This window comes from Lissotriton helveticus, chromosome 2_2, assembly GCF_964261635.1.
Source record: "Lissotriton helveticus chromosome 2_2, aLisHel1.1, whole genome shotgun sequence".
Lineage (NCBI taxonomy): Eukaryota > Metazoa > Chordata > Amphibia > Caudata > Salamandridae > Lissotriton > Lissotriton helveticus.
Genome location: NC_136060.1, coordinates 190455484 through 190477127, shown reverse-complemented (window position 1 = coordinate 190477127; position 21644 = coordinate 190455484). Strand labels below are relative to the sequence as shown.

Genomic DNA, 21644 nt, shown 5'->3' with positions numbered 1-21644 from the left:
CACTATATAGCACTCTGCAGAAAGTCCTCCCTGGCGCACTGATGTATGGCGCCTGTAGTCCTTCGTGGCACCTGTGACAAAGTTCTGCTTCCCACGCTGAGGGAGCTAGCAATGCACTATAAAGAGCTCTTCAGAAGGGCCTCCTTGGTGCACTGGTGTTTCGGGCTTGTAGTCCCTTGTGGCCCCTGTGGCAAAGTTCTCCTTCCCGCGCTGCAGGAGCTGGTGATGTGCAATACAGTGCTCTGCCGAAGCGCCTCCCTGGTGCACTGATGTATTTGGCCTGTAGACCCTTGTGACCCCTGTAGCAAAGTTCTCCTTTCCGCATTGCAGGCGATGCGCTATATAGCGCTCTGCAGAAGCCCCTCCTTGGTGCACTGATATATAGGGGCCTGTAGTCCCTCGTGGCCCCTGAGGCAAAGTTCTCCTTGCCGCGCTGCGGAAGCTTGCAATGCGCTATATAGCGCTCTGTAAAAGCACTTCCCTGGAGTACTGATGTATGGTAGCTGTAGTCCCTCATGGCTCCTGCGGCAAAGTTCTCCTTCCCACAATGTGGGAACTGGTGATGCACTATATAGCGTTCTGCAGAAGAGCCTTCATGGCGCACTAATGTGTGGTTCCTATAGTCCCTTGTGACCTCTGTGGTAAATGACTCCTTACTGAGCTGCGAGGGACTGCAGTCCCTCAAGGCCCCTCTGGCAAAGTTCTCTTCCTGCACTGCGGGAGCTGGTGTTGCGCTATATAGCACTCTGCAGTGGGCGTGGCTAGCAGAGCCAAGATAGCAGACGCATTCTGAGGAGGTTCCATGTCTCTCCCTCCAATGCCCTGACCTGTCTTGCCTGATCCCCCAGGGTGATCCCCTACCATCACATCCCGCCATCATGCAGAACGCGGCCTGCAAACTGCCTCTCTGCCGTGGAGATCAACTGTGGCCTACACTCACATGGCAGCGGGATGGTGAGTGCTGGGCGGTGGTATGCTCCTTAAGCTTACGCAAGATTTTCACTGACGTTCCCGGACGCTTCCTGCTGACCTGACCATGAGCCTGTAGTGGTGATTGAGTGGCTGTGCAGCTGATCGCTGAGGTCCCCAAGATGGAGGCATGCCTTGCTCGTGGATGTCAGGACTGTGGTGAATGCAGAGAGGAGAGCTGCCTGCCTGGGGGATCTTTAATGGGGTTAGTGAGCCTGAGAGCAGAGGCACTGCTGATCCCCTGCCTGCCCTCTCCCTCCACTTCCCCCTCCCCATACTGGCTGCTGTAGCAACAAGGCCCCCATGGGCTATATCGGGTCCAGGCTTAGAAACTGTGGGGTGGTCATCTTCCTGTTGTGCCTCTGCCTTTGCCTATCACAAACCTGAGACTGTCAGATTTGGCCTACTGCCTCTGGGCTGCTAGGGCTTCCATCGCTGCATCTAAACGCAGAAGCATGAGGGCCGGATTGTGGCCAGGCCTCTCCTATTGTGTGGGTTCACACTTGCCTTCTTCTTGGCTACCACTGTTGCTGCAGGCCAGGGTGCCAATTTGGGCCTAGGCTTGGCTACTCAGAAGTGAGACAGGCAAAGAAGAGTGACATTTGGGCCCTCAGCTGCAGAGGGGGCCAGCTGCACACCAGCTGAGCCTGTGCTCCTAAAGGAGATTCCAGGGGTTGAGGAGACTGCGGCCGAGATGAGAACGAAGACTGGAGTTGACATCTGACCCCTGTGGGGTGTATGAGCCGGTGAGCTACAGGGCGGCGGCTCTCCTGCCTGCTTTTCTCCTTCTTTTCTCCTCCCCCCTCCCCCACTGACTGTCGTGACAGTGAGGGGCCCACAGGCCGTAACAGGCCTAGGCCTAGGCCCAGCGACAGTGGTGAAGTGGACGCCTCGCACTGAACCTCTGACCTGAATTATTTGCCTGCTGCCTTGCCCCTGCACTGCTGACTGGACACCTGTGCATGCTGGAGCTGACCAGCCACCCCTGAACTGTGGGGGTCCTGCAGCTGCACCTGTGGCCGAGGCTGCATGAGCTGAATCGAGACTAGGCAGCCCTCTTCTGCGGGAGCCCTCCCCAGCTGCTGCAGGATCGTGTCATGTCGGGCCTCAGCTTGGCGGCTGGGAGGAGAGGCGAGTAGTGATCTGTGACATTTGGGCCCTGTGGCGAGGGAAGGGGGCCCTGCTGCATATTGGCTTTCCCTGTGGCCTCGGCAGAGGACTCAGGGCCTACAGACTGCGGGTGCTACTTTAGGGCACTGAGGTGCTGATCCAGGTGCTGCTGTTGGATGTTGAGGCACAGGGGTCAGTTTGGGCCTAGACTCCTGTAACACACAACTGACCTTGAGAGTACTGTCACTAGTGGCTCCACTGCTCCTGGGCCTCTCTGATTGGACGTTCCTAATGTGGAAGCCGGGTGAGGTGGGGGTCAGGAGTGACTAGGGTCTGGATACTGCGGTCATATCTTGGCCCTCATCTAAACCTCTTGTTGGGAGCTGCCATGGATTCTGATGCTTGACATGCCTACGGACCACGGCTGCTACTGCCGGTCACCAGTGAAGTAGAGAGGCCTAGCTGCCTGGGTAGAGGATTGCCACTGGTGGCCGGCTGGGACCTGGTGGACCCATATTGTACCCCTGGATCCGGTAGTGCCTCTCCGGCTCTGAGAGCCATGGTTTGTGCAGCTGATTCAAGAAGACATCTTTCCTAACCTCCCTGTATTGCCATGAAAATAATATTTGGTACCACATGTGTAGTGCAGTCTCTGGGACTGCCTCTGCTTCCGCCACTGTGGTTGGCCCCCCTTTCTTGGACAGAGCTGACTGCCCCACAACCCAGACTCTGTGAATTATTCTGGCACTACTGAATTGTTAGATTCTCCGCCTCGTGCATCAGCGATGGGCTGCTTTCACTCAGCTACCACGACACCCCGTCACGGCCGACAATGACCCCGTCCCTGCCTTCCAGAGATGCCTCAGCATCGGAGCCCTTGGACTGTGCTGCGTTGCTGGAAAGCAAGCTGAACACTATTCAGGCTGCAATTGAGGTGGCCATTGAGCGCTCCCGCACACCATTGGCTGCTAAAATACCCACTACGGCTCTTGCACTGCTGCACACCGATTATTGAAACTTGCGGACAGGGTAGATATGTTGGAACACAATCTAGCTGACCTGCAACCGCAATATGCGCACTCTTCTAGACAGGCACTGTTGGAGCGTATTGATGTCCTGGAATGGTGGGCGGAAGACGATGAGGAAAGATCGAGAAGAAACAATGTTCAGATTGTGGGCCTCCCCTAGGGGACAGAGGGCAGAGACGCTGTGCAATATATGGATTTAGGGTTTTGATTTCCCAGCACACCTTCTCACAAGACTTCACTATTGAAGGGGTGCACCACGTCCTGGCGATAAAGCCCCCGCCAGGATCCAGTCCTCATCCAGTGGTACTCTGGTTACTGCATTTCCGTGACTGGGACTCAATCCTGCGCAAGGCCAGAAAACTTCTTCAGATAAAGGCAGTCGTCAATGCAGCACCTTTCTGGCGGTGAAGCGCTGCCTCCCCGAATTGGAGCTGAAGTACTCGTTGCTGTTCCTGATGCGTCTTAGTGTGGTCGCGAGCGGAACCATGCACTTTCTCGACTCACCTGCTAACGCTTGGCACTGGCTTAAAACCTACGTCCCTCATGCTGTTGGTATACCGAGGCCTGGTGCTGCCGCTGATCAGGCGCGCACCGGAGGTCGCTGCCACCGTCGCTCTGGATCGGGCTGGTCTTTGCCCCTAAGCCTGTCACTGATTTGGAACAGATCATTACGGAGTGGCACACAGCGTTACAACTGACTGCTGCCCTCACAGACAAAACAAGACACTCGAACCCTGCAGATGACTTGTCCCGATCCTCCAGTGATGAGAGTTCTGCTGCCACCTGGCCCTCATGGGCAGATTCCGTGCCCCCTCCGGAGGTGACTTCACAAACAGCTGATGAAATTATTTGACCTGCTCTCTGACTTGTCTATCATTCACCCATCACGTGCAGTGTGAAACCCGGTCACCCAGGTCTTGCCTTAACCTCTTGCACCCCATGGACATATGGCGAGCTGAACCACTATGCCCCTTCTCTTCATGACTTGTGTTAATCCTCCTTTTATCCACAGGGAACACTGATGTATTTGATATACCTGTAATTAGCCCATTACTCTGTCTAGGCACTTTCTGTTGATCACACTAAGGAGTTTAACCGCCTCTTGTGTCTGTGCTGACCTCCTTTGCAAAGAGTTTTTAATCAGTACCTAATGGTAACATCAGATTGGCTTGGGCGGGGGCTCAGTTGACATACTGCACATCTGGTATTCATTGGTTAAAAAAAAATCTTGTTATGCTTTCTTATTTCGGTTTTAAACATGCTGTCTGGTCTCCCTGCTTTTGTCCTTCTCGCTGACAGGACATCACCACTGCCCACTCACAATGGTTCGCACCTATTGCTCACGTTTGTCCCTACCTCACACACATCAACACCCATGAAATCCATTCAAGTGCTAACTTGAAATGTCCGTGGGATATATATGCCTGCATGTAGCTATGCCATTTATTCATACCTTAGGTGCCACTAAGTCCATGTCACTCTGCTGCAGGAGTCCCATTGGACACGCCCTGAAGTGTTTAAGTTGCAGAGCCGCATGTGTGGACAGACATTAACCACTGATATCTCCTCCTACGCCTGAGGTGTTTTGATCTGGGTGCGTCCAGGTACATCATTTAAGCTGGACAAGACAGTCACTGACCCAGAGGGCAGATATGTCCTTGTTAAGGGAAGACTGGATGGTCACCATGTCTTTCTTTGAAGCATATAGTCAGCCAACACTGACCAGATACAATTCTTGAATGCACTTTCTGGAGTTCTGTCATGTTGGAGTGTAGTACCGTGGCTATTATGCAGTGATTTTAATAGGGATATCACCCTAGATCATTTTTTCCCTGCATTGTCCCATATGACTGCCTCCTCGAATGTCCAAGCGCCCAAAAACTGGTGGCAGAATTGAGTATCATGGACCCGTTGCGCACCCGCAACAAGACTACAAGGGTGTATTCCTTTAATTCAGTGCCTCATTCTCTACACATGAGGGTTGATAGGCTGATTGGCACACTGAACCTGGCCCCTTGTGTCACACATATTGGCTACCTGGGCCACACCCACTCTAATTACGACCCCCAATATCTGCAGATTGTGTGGGACTCTGGTATCTCCCTTATTCCCACATGGAGATGGCAGCCGGTGGTGCTAGAGGACCCCACCTTCCATTTGTCTGTTGCCACGATCATTGACGATTCATTTGATCTGAATGCAGACTGGGTTCCTGCATCGAGTGGGATGCCTTTAAAGTGACGCTGAGGGGTCACTGCATGGGAGTCTGGTGGAACATTCATTGGCAACTAGACACTGACATCCTACATATAGTGTCAGCTCCTCTGCTTTGAAAATGCAACAGTAACAGATCCAACTAATGGCTGTAGACTGGCAAATGCACTGAGTGAGCACACTGCTTTATTGGAGCGTTTACAATGCCATAACTATGAATGAATGAAAAGCTGCTGCACACCCAGGACTAATGCGGCTTCTGACAAGACTGGAACGCTCCTTGACCGGCTGATCCACCAAGACCAGCCCGGCATGGCTATAGTGGCACTGTGCTCTGCCCTCTATCAACAGATCACTGTGGCTCCCCAGGCCGACGTTGGCTTGTTCCTGACCGTTGTATCCCTACCTTGTACAGAAATTTATATAGCGCAAATCACCAAGCGGTTTCTAAGCGCTTGCTTAGGGAACCCGTCCTGGTATTCCCCTGTGAGATAACCCCGGCAGGGTATCCGCAAGGTGAAAGCCAGGCATCCCGCCGCGAGGGGCCATTGTGGAGATTAAGCAAGCTATTGCCCAGAGTCGCAGAGTGTGAACCCGTGAATCGAGTAGGCACCGGAGCGAGAATTGTCGAGTCCATGGACATTTTAGGACTCAAGACCCAGCCGAGCCGGGAATTGAACCCTGGTCCCAGGCTGACCTCTGCTTCCAGGTCTGCCTCCTCTAACCAGTGAGCCACACTTCTCCACAACATACCTTGTATCACTCCCGAACAAAGGGTGAAATTAGATGACTCTATTACATCATTTGAGGTAGGGAAACATCCTTTACAACGCAACTTTTACCACGCAGTGCCTTTACGACGCAACTTTTACAATGCAAACCATTACAACGCATTGCGCTGGGGGGCGCTCTAGGATAGGGAATAGATTTAATTTACTATCCAACACCTTCCCTAGTGTCCACGGGGACTGGAGTTGGAATAGTAAATTAAACTATTTACTATCCAGCACCCCAAAGCGCTATGCGTTGTAATGGTATGCAATGTAAAAACCGCGTTGTAAAAGCATGCGTGGTAAAAGCATGCGTTGTAACGTCATACATCCTTTGAGATACAAGAAGCTATACGAGCATTGGTCACCAACAGGACTCCTGGCCCTGACGGCCTTCCTGTGGAATTCTATAAAGCCTATGCCTCGCAACTGACCCCCCAATTACAAACACTATATGCAGAGACATTGGAGGCCTCTTGCCTTCTAGTGTCTCTCCGTGAAGCACTCCTCATCGCGCTACTTAAGCCAGGCAAAGCAAAGACCCGAAGGCCTTGGTGTCGTACCGCCCGCAAACACTGTTGAAGACAGACTACAAGATCCTGGTGGAAATTCTAGTGAATCGACTGGCTCTGCTGGTTTCGCAGCTGGTACACCCAGACCAAAATGGGTTAGTTCTGTCTCGTACAACCTCGCTCAACTTGTGACAACTCTTCCATAATATGGAACATGCCCCTATTGAATTATTGAATGGTCCCATGCAGGTTGTCGGGTCTTGACCTAGAGAGGGCTTTGGTTTTCTTACAGTCGCCCTTTCTATTCGCAGTTTTGCCCCTGTATGGTCTTGGAGACAGGTTTCTGCAACTCGTCTGATTACTATATGCGCTACCCAGTAAAGACTGGCTACCTCATTTCCAACCCCATCCTCATAGGTAGGGGCACGTGCCAGGGATACCCGCTCTCCTCACTGCTCTTCCCCTTAGCGGTGGAGCCGCTGGCAGCTCACCTGCACAGGGTGTGGAGTGGGGTGTAACCCTAGGAGAAGGCATGCACTACGCGAATGATCTTCTCTGTAAAGACCTGGTTATTCAAATCCTGGTAACTCTTCTGGCACCTTTGTTAACACTGGCAGCTGAAGCAAAACAGAGCTTAAATGCCACAGGGCAATAATGTGCTACACAAATAAAGTTAACATAACATAACATCTATTTGAGGGAGATCTCTTCTATCCCTGATAGGATTGCTTGCATTCTCTGGGAATTTGCCCTGCTTACTGGCCTAAAAGTCAACTGGGCTAAATCCTGTCTTTTCCCACTTACTCGGACCACCCTTGGCCCGAACACATACCTGTTCTCTACCCCCCTAGTCTGGCAACCCAGCACATTTCGATATTTGGGCATTCAAATGTATCACTCATCTGCCAATCTCCTCGACGGTAACCTGACACACGCTGTCACTTTACTGTGGACCCATATGACATTCTGGAGGATTTATCTCTATCCGTCACAGGCAGAGTTGCTCTTCTCAAGATGGTCATACTCCCGGTACATACGTGCCTCCTTTTTCCAAAACTTTGAGAAAGAGATCAGAAGCTTAATTTGGAACACTTCTAGGTGCTGTGTAGCACTCTATAAACTTCATCAACCCACAACCTCTGGAGTATTGGTGGTCCCCAACTTTGAGCAATATTACTTACCTTCCCAACTTCAGTGGGAGTCTAGATCACTTGCTGCTCTACAATTATCAGATACGGCCACGCTGCTGCTAACCTGGACCATGGGCAGTATCTCTTATTTCACCCTTGCACCCGACCGCTAACCCCCAAGCCGGCGCTTTTGTTGGTGGCGCATCGCTTCTTATGACGACGTCTCCACCTTACGTCGCAGATTACACCATACACGCCAACCTTGAAGCTCTTGGACATACATTGCGGCCAGAGCTACATCACTGCATTGGAACTGACCGCTTGGATCGCAACGGGAGTCCAGACGGTGGGAATCTCTATAGCGATGACGAGCTTCTGCCCTACAAGCTGCTATTGGAGGATGACGGTCTCTCTTCTGATCAGTTCCTTCTCTGTGCAACACTAATGGGGGTGGAGGTGGGGGACATGACACAGTTGCCACCCATGCATCTAACTATACAGTACATGTTTGTCATGGGCCGGGGCAGGCACTTGGTGCGCTAGCTTGATGCCTCTCTGCACTCTCATACGGCTTTGCCGTTGGCATCCCTGCAAGCACAATCGGATGCTGACCTTTCTCGTCCATGTACGGCTAGATAATGGTCCACCATATTGAAAGGCCCTACACACAAACCTTGCAATGCCAGATTTCAGCTATATATTGTACACAGGGCCTACCTTACCCCGGCCAACATCAACAAATACTTTCACTGTACGAACGCAGGTTGCCCCCGTTGTGGGCTCGTGAATGAAGATATCATACATTTGCTGTGGACATGCATGCCTCTACTACGGTAATGGCGTGGGATCCGTGCCCGTACTGTACTGAGAGAGAACTCCCTCATACATGGGAGGTGTACATACTCGGCCTATACTGGTTTAGTAAAAAATACAGTCATGTCTCACTTGATAAATATGGGCCTAATCATAGCCAAACGGCTGATCACATGCAGGTGGAAGTCATCTGACCCTCAGCACCTTGTGGTCTGGATGAGGTTCAGAATAAACTGGGCCAAAGAAGAGAAAGTGCATTACGTAGGGAAGATGCAATGGGACTCCGAAAATATCCATTGGCCGAAAGCTAAGATGCAGTCATGGTTGACCTCCATACTGAGATCTTAGAAGCTCCTCCACTGCAGAAAGCCCAATTGTCCCACGACGACAAATTGGGAGGTGGTGCAGTGAGTTGCTGCCCCCTGTAATCGGTCCTCTGAGCGCCCGCAGCAAGGACGGCATGCGCCCCTAGCCGAGATAATGGCCGCACTGATGTGACACCTGGCGTCAAACACAGGGCATTTTTTTTTATTAGATTTTTTTGGGTCTCATGTCATCAAAGATAGTGCCATCTCAGGTGAACATTTAAAGGGGAAGGCCAGTCTTACACCTGATGCACTTACGGTGGCCTCACCACCCCAAACTGGGATAAAACACCAGTAAGCTTTGGTGTTAAATGGAATCATGGGACAGATCGACTTTTCGGGACCAACATACTCCATCTCAGGAAATCAGCCCAAATAGCCTCAAGCACCCCCCATCCAGCCCCCCCCCCCCCCAGGTAGTCCCTAAATCCATCCCACAGATCTGGTGTACGGATCTAACCAACGTTTACATTTCTCCCTTCTGGCCAACAGCACAAAATAAAAAATTAAACATCTCTGAGTTCTGCCCAGAAGACAGAAAGTAGTAGTGTCCACTCCCAACAACACCAGCACCAAGTTGAACTCAATTTTAACTCCCAAAATCTTCGAAATAAGATTACTCAAAATGTCCCCGCGGATCAAGGGGCAGGTGGCAAACATATGCTCGTTGTTTGCTTCGCGGCAGCTGCATCGTTTACATCTAGGGATCGGGTTCTGTACAAATCTAGCCAGCCTTTGGTGAGTCCAAAAAATTCTATTGAGACTAAACAAATGGTTCCTTTTAAAATTAGTTGGCTTAACCATACAGTACAACAATTTTAAAGATTCTGACCACAGATGCGCGAGATCGGCCTCTGGAAACAACGTCTCCCAAACCACCTACGGAGTCTACTAAGCTTTATAGTCGGCCTTCAATAACTTCCAATACCATATGGATACTTCCTTATTATTAGGACGAGTTTCTTGCATTAGTGACTGTTTCCCAGTCTCTGCCAATCTCCTGCTAAGCACTTACATAGCACGAGGAGAGTTGCAGGTATTTAAATCTAGGGAAGGACCCCCAGTCCTTGCTTTGAGTAACTCTCCTGGTAATGGTCCCTGAACTGTAAGCAATTCTCCCCAAGTTGCTTTCTTAGCCTTCTTAAGGGGATCACTCAGGCCATCCAACATGCACGAGTAATTTACTTAGCAACAAGATAGGGGGCGGGGTTCGTTGATGGGGAGGGTATGAGGGCAGGGCTTACATGACAGTTGTTATTTAGATTCTTTTTATGCATGTGTTCTCATTTTTGTTTGATTGAGATTTTCAACTGTCTATTTCTGTCACTGTGTGCTATTTCTTGCTTCAAACAGTAAATGATCATTCAATGCATACTATCCGCAAGGCTACTCGACGTCGGCAAACAAGGAACCGTCCGCGACTAGATCCGCTCGTTCCTCACCGGCAGAAGCCAAAGGATCAGACTGCCACCCTTCCTCACCAAACCCATGGAAATCAACTGCGTAGTACCCCAGGGGTCATCACTCAGACCAACCCTCTTCAACCCTCACCGCTATCTTCAGACAAAGCAGCCTCAACATAGTATCCTACACTGACGGCACCCAGCTCATCCTCTCGCTCACCAAGGACCCGACCACCAATAGACTCAACTTCCAGGAAGGAATGCAGGACGTCGCAACCTGGATAAGCAACAGTTGCCTGAAGCTCAACTTGGAAAAGACAGAAGTCCTCGTCCTTGGAACTACCCCATCGGCATGGAACAACACCTGGTGGCCCACCGTCCTCGGCAACCCTCTGAACCCCACGGACCACGCCAGAAACCTCGGTATAGAACTCGACTCCCCCCTCTCCATGAACCCACAAGTCAATGCCGTCGCTTCCAGCTGCTTCAACACCCTCTGTATCCTCTGTAAGACTTACAAATGGATCTCCGCCGAGTCAAGGAAAACAGTCACCCACACACTCATAACCAGCAGACTGGACTACGGAAACGCCCTCTACGCCGGAATCAACAAATCTCTACTCCGCAAGCTCCAGACGATACAGAACACCGACGGCAGACTCGTCCTCAGCTTCCCTCGACACAAGCACATCAGCCAACACCTACGGAATCTACACTGGCTCCCCATCGAGAATAGAGTCACTTTCAAGATACGCCTCCACAATACTGGACCCCAATACCTCAACGAGAGAATCACCTTCCATGTACCCAAAAGAAACCTCTGATCCACCAACCTCGCCCTCGCAGAAACCCCATGCATCCGCATAGCCAGAACAGGGGGAAATGCCTTCTCCTACATCGCGGCCAAGACCTGGAACGAGCTCCCGATCGACATCAGACGCGCCACCTCCCTGAACACCTTCAGGAAGGATCTCAAGACCTGGCTCTTCAACTGAACAGAGCAACTATTGAGGCTCTTCGAAACTAGTGATATCTTCACATGACAAGACGGAAGCCACTTATAATTTGAAAAGTATTAATATTTTTTTAGGGAACTTGCAGGTTGTGTCGATTAATAACATAGGAATATAGAATATATGTTGCCCATTAGATATAATACTCGTCAACATATACACTTGAACCCTTGATATCGTGACCACGATTGAGACACACTGTAACTAGTGATTTTAGCACATGATAAGATGGCCGCCACGTTTATTTTCGAATTTATTGACATTTGTCTAGGGAACTTGCAGGCAGTAACAATTGATAACATTGGAATATAGAATACATGCTGCCCCTTAGACTAAATACTCGTCAACATGTACAATCTTTTGAAACTGTAGTCCTTTGTTTTTGCTTATATTCAAACAAGGGGGGGCCTGTATGGTGAGGCTTTTTTGCTTCACGTTTGATCCCCGTTATTATTGCACTCTTACCCCTGTAGGTTTCCTATATTTTACCGATTATATGGTAAAGAATTTATTAATGCTTATCACTGGCTTCTTTTTCGTTAAACGTACAAAGTAAAGTCTCTTGTTATATGATGAACACCATTACAATATGGCCGCCATGAAACACGGGTATCTTAGAACGTTTGATGGATAGGCCCCCGATGCAAATCAGGTGGTATGGCTTCTCCCGGGCTACCGCGAGTATTTAAATCCACTCCAATGAGACTGCGGCTTCTCGTTCTGTTATTCGTTACTGCTACATCCCCTGGTATCTTGCCTGGGAGAGACTCAATTCCGGTAAGCTGATTGGAAGGTCATATTAGTTTCTCAGCCTCGCCCCGTACCCCGCCGACTCTGGGTGATTCTTACTGTAACTGCCCGTTCCATTGCGCTTTACAGCCCAGATGCCTTTCTTTCCCCGGATATTTTACTATGCATAATGCATCTTTGAGCCTCTCTTTCTTTTATCCCTGGACCCTATTATATGCATACCGGGCATTTACTGCGTAATATGGGTGGGGGGTTGGTGCGTCTAGATTGCGGGAGTTGGCCGACATGCTCCGTGAAAAGATGGGAATTCGAATAATGAACGGAGGGTCCCGTCCTCATTAGTACTAACTGGGTTGGCAGAATGTTACGAATTATTGGTGCAAGTTATGTCACCTGGCCCTCATTCTTATTTGTCTCCCAATTCTATTGATATGCTTGTGGTCTTCTGTTCGTTCGATATTATAATCAATTTACGAGAAAATATTTTGGGACCTTTTCTCCGTCTTGTCATGACCTTAGGTAAGACGCCTCATGTGAATAGAGCAACTCTGTACTGGGGTGTGTAGATATACGTATAAAGTCGTTTTTACTAGTCGACACTATTGGGTGAAATGGTAGAGCAATGTAAATTTAAAACGTCGTAGTTTTCAAACAGGGAGAGGTTGGAACTCATCATGGTTAATTTTGTTCCTCCAGGTAATCATGGAGGCTGATATTGTTTAGGCACATTTTAGCCTGGTGGAGCTGTTTGTCCTACCTGTAGGTCTTTTTGCATACTCTTGGTGTATGTGTTCTAATACTAGGAATTTGCACTCTTGGATGCTATCCAGTAAGTATCACTGTACCGGAATGGATATAAGTAAGTCTCCTTTAGCACCGTTTAATAAGCTTGTATGGAGTTATTATGGTGTTTGTGTATCAATTTCCTCTTTGCTCTAGATTATAAACTGCAAGTTTTGGATGTGAGCCTATGCGTAATACATTACTGCGGTGATCGACATCCGAATGTTGGGATCCTCCTACTAGCCACCATTTCTTCGTGCTCTTGATGTAGACGGCTCATACTTCTGACACTATGTAAGTCTGCGTTGGAATTGGGCAGGCTACTTTTTATAGAGTCTGTCCAGTAGTTGTACCTTTACATTTTAGATGTAGCCTACAATGATGTCTTTTGTCGATGTTATAGATAATACTTGACGGGGAACAATTTACAAGCAATGAAGCCTGCTACTCACTAGCCTTTGGATGTGTTTGACCCACCCAATATTTAGTGGTGGGTATCCATTCTTCCTGATCATTATTCACTAGTGGAGTATTTGGTTACCAACTTGATGCGGTTTTTATGGTGTTATAATACAGCTTTACACTTTGGGCACATTCCATCTATAATACTTTCTCTTCCAGTTTTGTTATTATTTCACAGCTCGGGCACACTATATTGATAACACTCTCTTATAATTTTCTTTTGCTTCTGTGTTTCATCTACTTTCCAGTCCCTATGGGTAATCTTTTCTTTGTCTCAGTACTAATAGGTACTTGCTATAGTGTTTTTTGTATGGTTTAGAAATGGGATCTCTGGTTGGCTAAGCCTTGCGTCAAAGCCAGGCAGAGACCACCACTCTAGTCAGGGCAAGGGAGTTACACGCCAAAGATAACCCCTGCTCACCCCCTTGGTAGCTTGGCACGAGCAGTCTGGTTTATCCCGGTGGCAATGTGTACAGCATCTGCGCAACACACACAGCAACAACATCCTAGGCACACCTCAGAAGGAACTTCACAAAAGGTTATATCAAAAAACAGACTTTGTATTATCATAAGACACATTAGGATAGTAATCACATAATATACACTGTGCCAACTGGCATCAATATTTACAGGGGATTATATACACATGACAGGGCCACATGGACCACTGTCAGAATCATCACTTGGTACAAATAGTAGAAGTAAGACATATCCTAAACTTAGAACACAACCAGTAATTACTGGCGCACTATACTCAGCATCATCCTGTAACATGAATCATATCATGGACAGTATCATATCAGGCGAGAAATACCTTCTGCGCGAACCTCATAAGCCTAAACATAGTAGACCATAATCTCCTAAGCATAAGTCAAATTAGGAAATAAACTTACTAACATAAACCGCAGTAGGGAATAACACATACCTAAACCACAGTAGAGAATAAACTAACACATAACACAGTATGCAAAACCTCATAATCATAACAAGCATTTGCAATGCAATAGGTCTCGCATTAGGAAAGTTTGAGCTATTGGTCTTGTAAATGACAATGTTTTTATTTATGTGTTGTTTTTGAAAATAGCTAAATTAATAGCTTTGTCATTTACAATGCCAATAGTTATAACTTTCGCAAATGTGACACCTATAGCATTTGTAATGCAACATGTTTTGAATTTACGTGACTTAGATGTATTGATATTACAAATAACAATGGCTTTTAATTTTTTTAAATAATTAATACTTAAATAGAAGTGCTTGTAATTTATAATGGCAATAGCTTAAACTTTTGAAAATAACTTTTGTGAAGATTATGTTCAGTGTATTTTATTGTGACGAAAATCCAAGAACAGAAGTGAAATATTAACATCTTTTTGTGACATTTGTAATAAAGCTTGAAACATTGAGAGAACATATTTGAACCAGTGAGGCTGTGGTTGCGCTGAGTGATGCTGTGGTTGCACGGAGTGATGCTGTGGTTGCACGGAGTGATGCTGTGGTTGCACGGAGTGATGCTGTGGTTGCACGGAGTGATGCTGTGGTTGCACGGAGTAATGCTGTGGGTGCGCTGAGTGATGCTGTGGTTGCGCGGAGTGATGCTGTGGTTGCGCGGAGTGATGCTGTGGTTGCACGGAATGATGCTGTGGTTGCGCGGAGTGATGCTGTGGTTGCGGGGAGTGATGCTGTGGTTGCGCGGAGTGATGCTGTGGTTGCGCGGAGTGATGCTGTGGTTGCGCTGAGTGATGCTGCAGTTGCGCTGAGTGATGCTGCAGTTGCGCTGAGTGGTGCTGTGGTGGTGCTGAGTGGTGCTGTGGTGGTGCTGAGTGATGCTGGGGTGGCGCGGAGTGATGCTGTGGCGGTGGGGAGTGGTGCTGTGGTGGCGCTGAGTGGTGCTGTGGTAGCAATCTTATCTGGGCACACGATTTGGTAAAAGCATGTCAAACGCCCGGCAATGGCCGTGAAATTCAGCTGCTGATCATGACGTTGTTCTGTGAAAACACAGAATACAGCAGTGTAACTAAAGATAAACTGCTCTAACGATTGACGCGAAGCAAAGCAAGCGCTCCGTACTAGAGTAATTACCTGCGGGGCAATGAGTGCCTCCTTGCAGACTGGTGCTGTGTGGCTGGGATCAGCTCCGGAAGAAAAACGGAATGCTAAGTGCGTAGCCAGTATATATAAGCTACCTCATGATTGGCTATAGCAAATGCAGCTACATATGCTTAAAGGTGCAGGTCAAGGCTGCTAACGTTTCTGATGTAAGGTACAGGGTGTGCCAATGTTCTGAAAGGCACAACCAGAGACTACTGACGCTCTGGAGTTGACGTCGATAATTAATAAAACAGGATATAATAACTGAAATAGATTAGATTTATCAGAGATCACTGTATACGTTTATGAGGGTTTACCGTAGAAAATATAGAAAACAGCTCATCAAACAAGCTCTTGGCATTGCTGAGGGGAGGCCGTGGGCAGCAACAGCAGGGGTGAATAATTAGGTGGGGGAAGAGAAATGCGAGACACGGCTTGGCGGCCGTGAAAAGTGTAAAGCAGGGGGCGGGGGAGCGGATGCCTTTGAAGTGAAGCTCTCGGAGGCAGGCGGCACGGGGAGCAAATGGCAAGCTTGTGCACGAGCACATGCACTCGACGTAATCCGCCTGGTGGTTTCAGAGCTTGTTTTGCCCTCAATACTCTCGTCTATTTATCACTTACGTGATAGAATATTCGAGACCTAAAAACACATTCAGAGGTATAAATCAGGGTGCGTAAATCATACTATATCAATTACATTTCCTAGCACCACATAAATCACACTAGGGCCTGGCGCCCTATAATCTAACAGTCCCCCTGGCCAACTGGCCATCTTAAAGGGGGCTCAAATGCCCTATGTCCAAAAGTCAGGGCTGCTGCCTAGCATCTGAATCCATGGGTGCGCAATTGCGCAGACCTAAACGTTGCAACTGGCACTAATTGCTGCGCAGCTGGGTAAGTATGGGGCAAAGGAGTGCATCTCACTCCTAACTTCAAACATGCCACCAAAGAAGTTGAGGCTAGGGCTCTCAATGTGCCCTCTGAATCAGGTATGCAAAAACGGTGCGGTGAAGCTGTGAGTAGGGAAAGAGGCTTTTAAATCACAGTGGCCCCCTCGCTGGAGCACATGGGCTCCCCAAACATCATGGTCCCAAAAATGCGGCAGCTGCCCTCTTAGCAAGACGGAGCAGCTGTAATTCAAAAGAGGGCCCTAACATGCGGTGCCCTTTGGCCCCCCACGGGGGCCTTTAACCAAATATGGCCCACGTTGGAGCCACCCGGCTCTTGAAGAACAACATGCCAAATGTTGAAGCCACACGGGGCTCTAAAACAATCATGCCCATGTTAGAGCGCACTGGCGCTCTAAGCAAAACTGGGCACAACACGGGGAAAGAACAGATATCCCCCATCGTTTGAGCGATACGGGACCCAACACTGTGCCTCACAAGGCAACACAACATGGATGAAGCCCCTACTCACCGGGGCTTGCGTGGGGACTCTGCTCCTCTCTTCTCGGTCTCCTCTTCACTGGGTCAGCCACAGGCGGAGCTCTCTCCGCTGATGGGAGCCCCGCTGGGAATCCAGCCGCTTCTGCAGCTACAACGCAGACAGGGTGGGCTCCCGCTTGTCTTCATCCTCTTCACCCGGGCCCCCTCCTGGGACCCGGGACTCTTCAGTGGCGCTTGGGGCAACGTGCGGGGCTCTCCCTCGGCCACGGGAGCCCCATCAACCTGCCTCAGCCCTTCTCTCGTCCTGGCTTCACCCGGGCCCCCTCATGGGACCCGGGACTTCCTCACGGAGCCTGCAAGGCTCCGACCGGTTCTCTGGCAGCGGGGCGGGGACTTCCTCTCCCCGCTCCGCCCATGTCCCAGGCAAAGTGCCTGACTTCCGGTTTCGATCGGGCCGGCGGCGGAGATATTTTCTGGCAGAACGCGGGGTGGGTTCCCGCTTAAGTAATGAAATCAAAAATGCGGCAATGAGGGGTAGGCTCCCTCTGAATCTAGAATACAAAGCGGGGTGGGCTCCCGCCATCTAAACAAAAGCGAATGGGGCATAAAAGCGGGGTGGGCACCCGTGAAACACACAAAAATGCGGGGTGGGCACCCGCCACTGTAGGCATAACCCCTATGATGGGGATTACCTTACCAAGGGCTGCACCTCAACGCTGCGTAGCCCCACGCTCTCCTCTCTTGGGGCAAACAAAAGAAATAAAGCACAGCGCTCGCAGGGCACAAAAGTGCAGCCAAAGTCCCATGAATGTCCTGGAGATGAAATGGAAAGAAAAAGAGGTCCCAAAAAGGTCCTACAGGTCCAGAGGCAGCGCAGGGCCCAAGGAGACAAGCCCTCATGGGAGCCCCGGCCCCCAGAAGCAGCACGCCCCCACAGGAACAGCACACCAAGATTGAACCCTTTCATGGGGTCACAGCCCCTATATTCATACCACATAATCCTTTGTGTCAAAGTGCAGGGCATGGGAGAACCAGATGCAACTGGTTCAAGGGAGCTTTGGAGCACTTTGTTTTGCTCAGCTCCTCTCTCCTTTGTTAGCTAGGGGCTCAGGGATCAGACGCACCACAGGGGGCAGTGCCAGCATTGTGGAGGGAAGGAACAGCCCTATTCAGGTCCCAGGTGCAACTCCTCCCTCCCATCTGCGTGCAGATCTCTCTATTCACCACTGGGCAGACTCCCCCTGGCTCCTGGAGCCACCCACACCTCTCAGCTCCTGTCACTCACAAGCCAGGCATGCAATTCACATCATGCAGGCAGACACATAGGACACAGAAATGCCAACTTTTAAAAGTGGCATTTCTAAAAAAAACACAACACATCTGCGCACACTATTGCACAGCATTTATTCACACGATTTCAGACATACCAGAGTTGACCACACTGCTCCTCTCATAACAGGAATTACCACTGACACACAATGACCAGGGAATCCCCATGCATTCCTATGGGAGGGCAGGCCAACCTTCCAAATGTACCACAGAGAGCGAACGCACTTTACACTGGGCCACAGTGCTAAAGTGCGCAGAGGCCTAAAATCAATACCACCATGTCAGAGCTTAAGGCAAAAAGTTCAGGGGTGAACCTGCCAAAAAGGGCCAAGTCCAACACTTATGAAATCAAAGTTATGTGAAAACTAGGCTACTTTGGTAGGAACCTTGTTCAGTCTAGGATCACTGGCCCTTACACAGTTGTATCTAGGAATATTTATCCATTTATTGTTCATCAGTTTGGAATATAATAATTGGTATTTGATATAAGAATGTCGGTCTGTCTTACAGTCTATTTCTCTTTTGTGTGCATTGTCTAAAAAGTAGTTCTATATAGATATGGGTTAGATAGGCTAGCTCATTTTTATCTCTGTATAGTATGTGATGTGTTATATTTGTTGTACGTTTTGTCTTCTGATATGTATATTTATTTGTTTGAAATTAACAGCCTTGAAGAAGTCCTGCACTAGGACGAAACGCGTCGGCTGTACTGTGTGAAAAGTCATAACAGTTTACTCCGTTTTTGAATCTACTGCAAATGGAATAAAAAGAGAACATTTGAAGAACACCTTTATGGGATATGGACTGTATAATAATTCCCTTCGCCTCAATATTGATGTGCGGTGCACCTGTGCTTGTGTTCTGAACACCGGTACACATTGTTCACATCTGCCACAAAATAATGAATTTCTCTTCAGTTGCAAGCTGGTTCAAACAGTGCTTGTTTATTCATTTATTTTTTTATACTAACTTTAGATAGCAATCTATTTATTTTGTATGCATTCTTTTTTAAAGTTAATATTTTATGTAACATTGTAGCTTCCTGAAATGTCAATGCTTAGTTAAGAGGTGACTTACTCGTATCCCCTTTACCAATAATAAAGCATATGGTGCGATTGAAAAGCTTGTTGTTTACCAAGCTCACTAGTAAAACAGCTGCAGTGGTGAATATTTTTTACATTTTTATTGCAGACATAAGGCAACCATGCTTCGGTGACACCATAGTTTATTTTCTTCATGTAGTTATTTTTATGGAATATTCTTTCAATAAAAAAATAAGCATTGCGACATCTTGCCATGGCCAGACCGATTGGCTTTTCCAACGCTTGTTTTTGTGTTCTGACCTGACAGGGGGTAGGTGTCAGCCATCCAAGGAAGCACAACTGGTCTCGGCCTTTCATCCTGGGCCATCAGTCTATTAGTGGTGTTAACCACTTTACACCATACTTGTCACTATTTTTCTTTTTTGCAGTTTTATACAGCACAAAATCGACCTCGAAGAGGTTGGAGCGCTTTACATTACGACCAGTTACATTACACAAAGACATTTATTTTTGGTAGGCACTGGGAGATTAAGTGATTTGGCAAGAATCACTGTATGTTGAGCCAACGCTGAAACTCGAACCTGGGTCCCCAGCTCACAAGTCGCCACCTCTGGCAGTTACGCCACACTCTTTTCCCTACACTAGTGGTTCAACATTATGCATACCTCCCTGCAGAATGTTGATGAGGGGCCCATGAGTCGCCCATATCTCACATTTGTGCATTGGCATTGGGCTGAATACGGGGACCCTAAAGGTTATGGCCCTCACCTGCACTGCAGGGGCCTGCGTTTCCCCTGTGCACTTCACAAGATATTCAATAGATAAACTGAGATATGAAAGCACATACTATCTCAAGCTTTATGTATGTGAGGTATGTTATATATGTGGGTAATGACCTTAATATTCAACATTAATGTAGGACAAAATACTAACTTAATTATTCTACAACGTAATACATATTTATTTATTATCCAACTCAATGGCACACATATGATCAACCTTAGAAGAGTGAAAGACTGAAGTAAACCTTGTAAGAAATCAAACTTCTGCCTAGCAGGCTACACACAGCTGTGTGTAATAGGTGCATTATCAAGTGTTGTTTTTCACCAGGGTTGGAACTAAAGCCTTGCAAGTTACTCAAGGATCTCTGCAACAACAACCCACTGAGCTGTCCTCCTGCAGAAATGAGAATGTGACTTACAGGATACTGGCAGTGCTCTGCAGAACGCACATTAATCCCATAGGTTATTTGATGAAAACACATCTGACTGACGCTGATCTCTGCAGCAAGCACGTTAACCAGCCGAGTTATCGTACTTATTTTAGCCCCCGATTGTTACATATAGATCTCTGCACAGGCGCCTTAACACTCGGAGGTATCTTAAAATGAGGCAAATAAGTAAGGAAGGACAGCGTTGCTCTGAATTTATCCTGTTGTTATTTTTGGGGTTGGGGGGAGGTGACTGTCTAGTACTGACGGCATCTCTAAAAGTGTCCCTTGTGTTCGCCTACGTCCTCTCTCTCCCCCACTAAAACGACTTTATTTTCCGAATTTACAGCACTACCGGCCTTGCTTACTTGTTCCCAATCCATGCAAATACTATGAGTCTTCTAAGATATAAAAGTAAACATACTTGCCTGTACAGTTTTCTTCTCCGATGCAGATGTAGCCGTGCAATGTGAACAGAGCCCCTTGCATCTGGAGGTGATTAAGCCAAGAGCTGTGTAAAAATACAGACCACTCACGTCTCGCTTCTTTAACCGACGCGATGGTAAACACCGATCGTGTTTTAAAAAAAAGTATTTTAGAAAAGTTGCAAAATTACATCCGTTGAATGCTGCTGTTAGGCAGCATGCTGCGATCAAGTCCAGACACTGAAGTTTAACGGTGACTAGAACTGCACTAACGAATATAAAACAGATACAAGTAAATAAAACAGAAAAGCAACATGTAAAAAAGACAGCGCCAACTACCGCCGCAAAACCAGCATCGCAGGAAGACGTGTAAACTACGTTTGAATACTCACAGGGCGGAGGAGAACTGCGCTGATGGTCGTGGAGATAAAAAGAGAAATCTGAGGTTATAAAACTGATGTTTCACATTTAAAGCAGTGTCTGGGGGATTTTTTCGAGCTCGGTTTCCTGTTTGAGGCTGAGGCAGTGCCAACAGGAAGTGTCCTTCATCTGTGCGGCAAACCAGTCTGCCCTGTTCCACACCGCTTCACCGAACACAAGTGCTTTCTTTGCTTGGCTCGCGCACAGTGAAAGTACCGGGCCGGGATTAAGGCTGCGTGGTGCAGGGGTTTTCCGTTCTTACATCATCTTTTTCGCATTCATAGGTTAACAGGTGTCCGTGTCCCCAAGTCTTCAGCCCATATTTTCAGAGGTAAAGTCGAAGAGAAAAGTCTCGGAATGGAACCTGCTGTTTGTTAACCATGGACCAACAGAAGTCATGGGGCCAGTGCTTAACT

The 21644-nt window shown here is 48.2% G+C and overlaps 1 protein-coding gene across 8 annotated transcripts in view; it reads right to left on the bottom strand.

Annotated features, from left to right (window-relative positions):
• Positions 1–21439, bottom strand: part of LOC144821372 (toll-like receptor 6) — a 78499-nt gene extending 57060 nt beyond the window's left edge. For 3 of the 8 annotated variants that reach the window (XM_078678344.1, XM_078678341.1, XM_078678336.1), the window contains exon 1: positions 21201–21439. The gene's annotated coding sequence lies outside the window, so the exon portion shown is untranslated. Of the gene's footprint in view, positions 1–20807; positions 21080–21200 lie in introns of those variants that run through there. The other 5 variants (XM_078678340.1, XM_078678337.1, XM_078678343.1 and 2 more) reach the window with 3 other exon arrangements.
• Between the last annotated feature and the right edge of the window lie 205 nt (positions 21440–21644).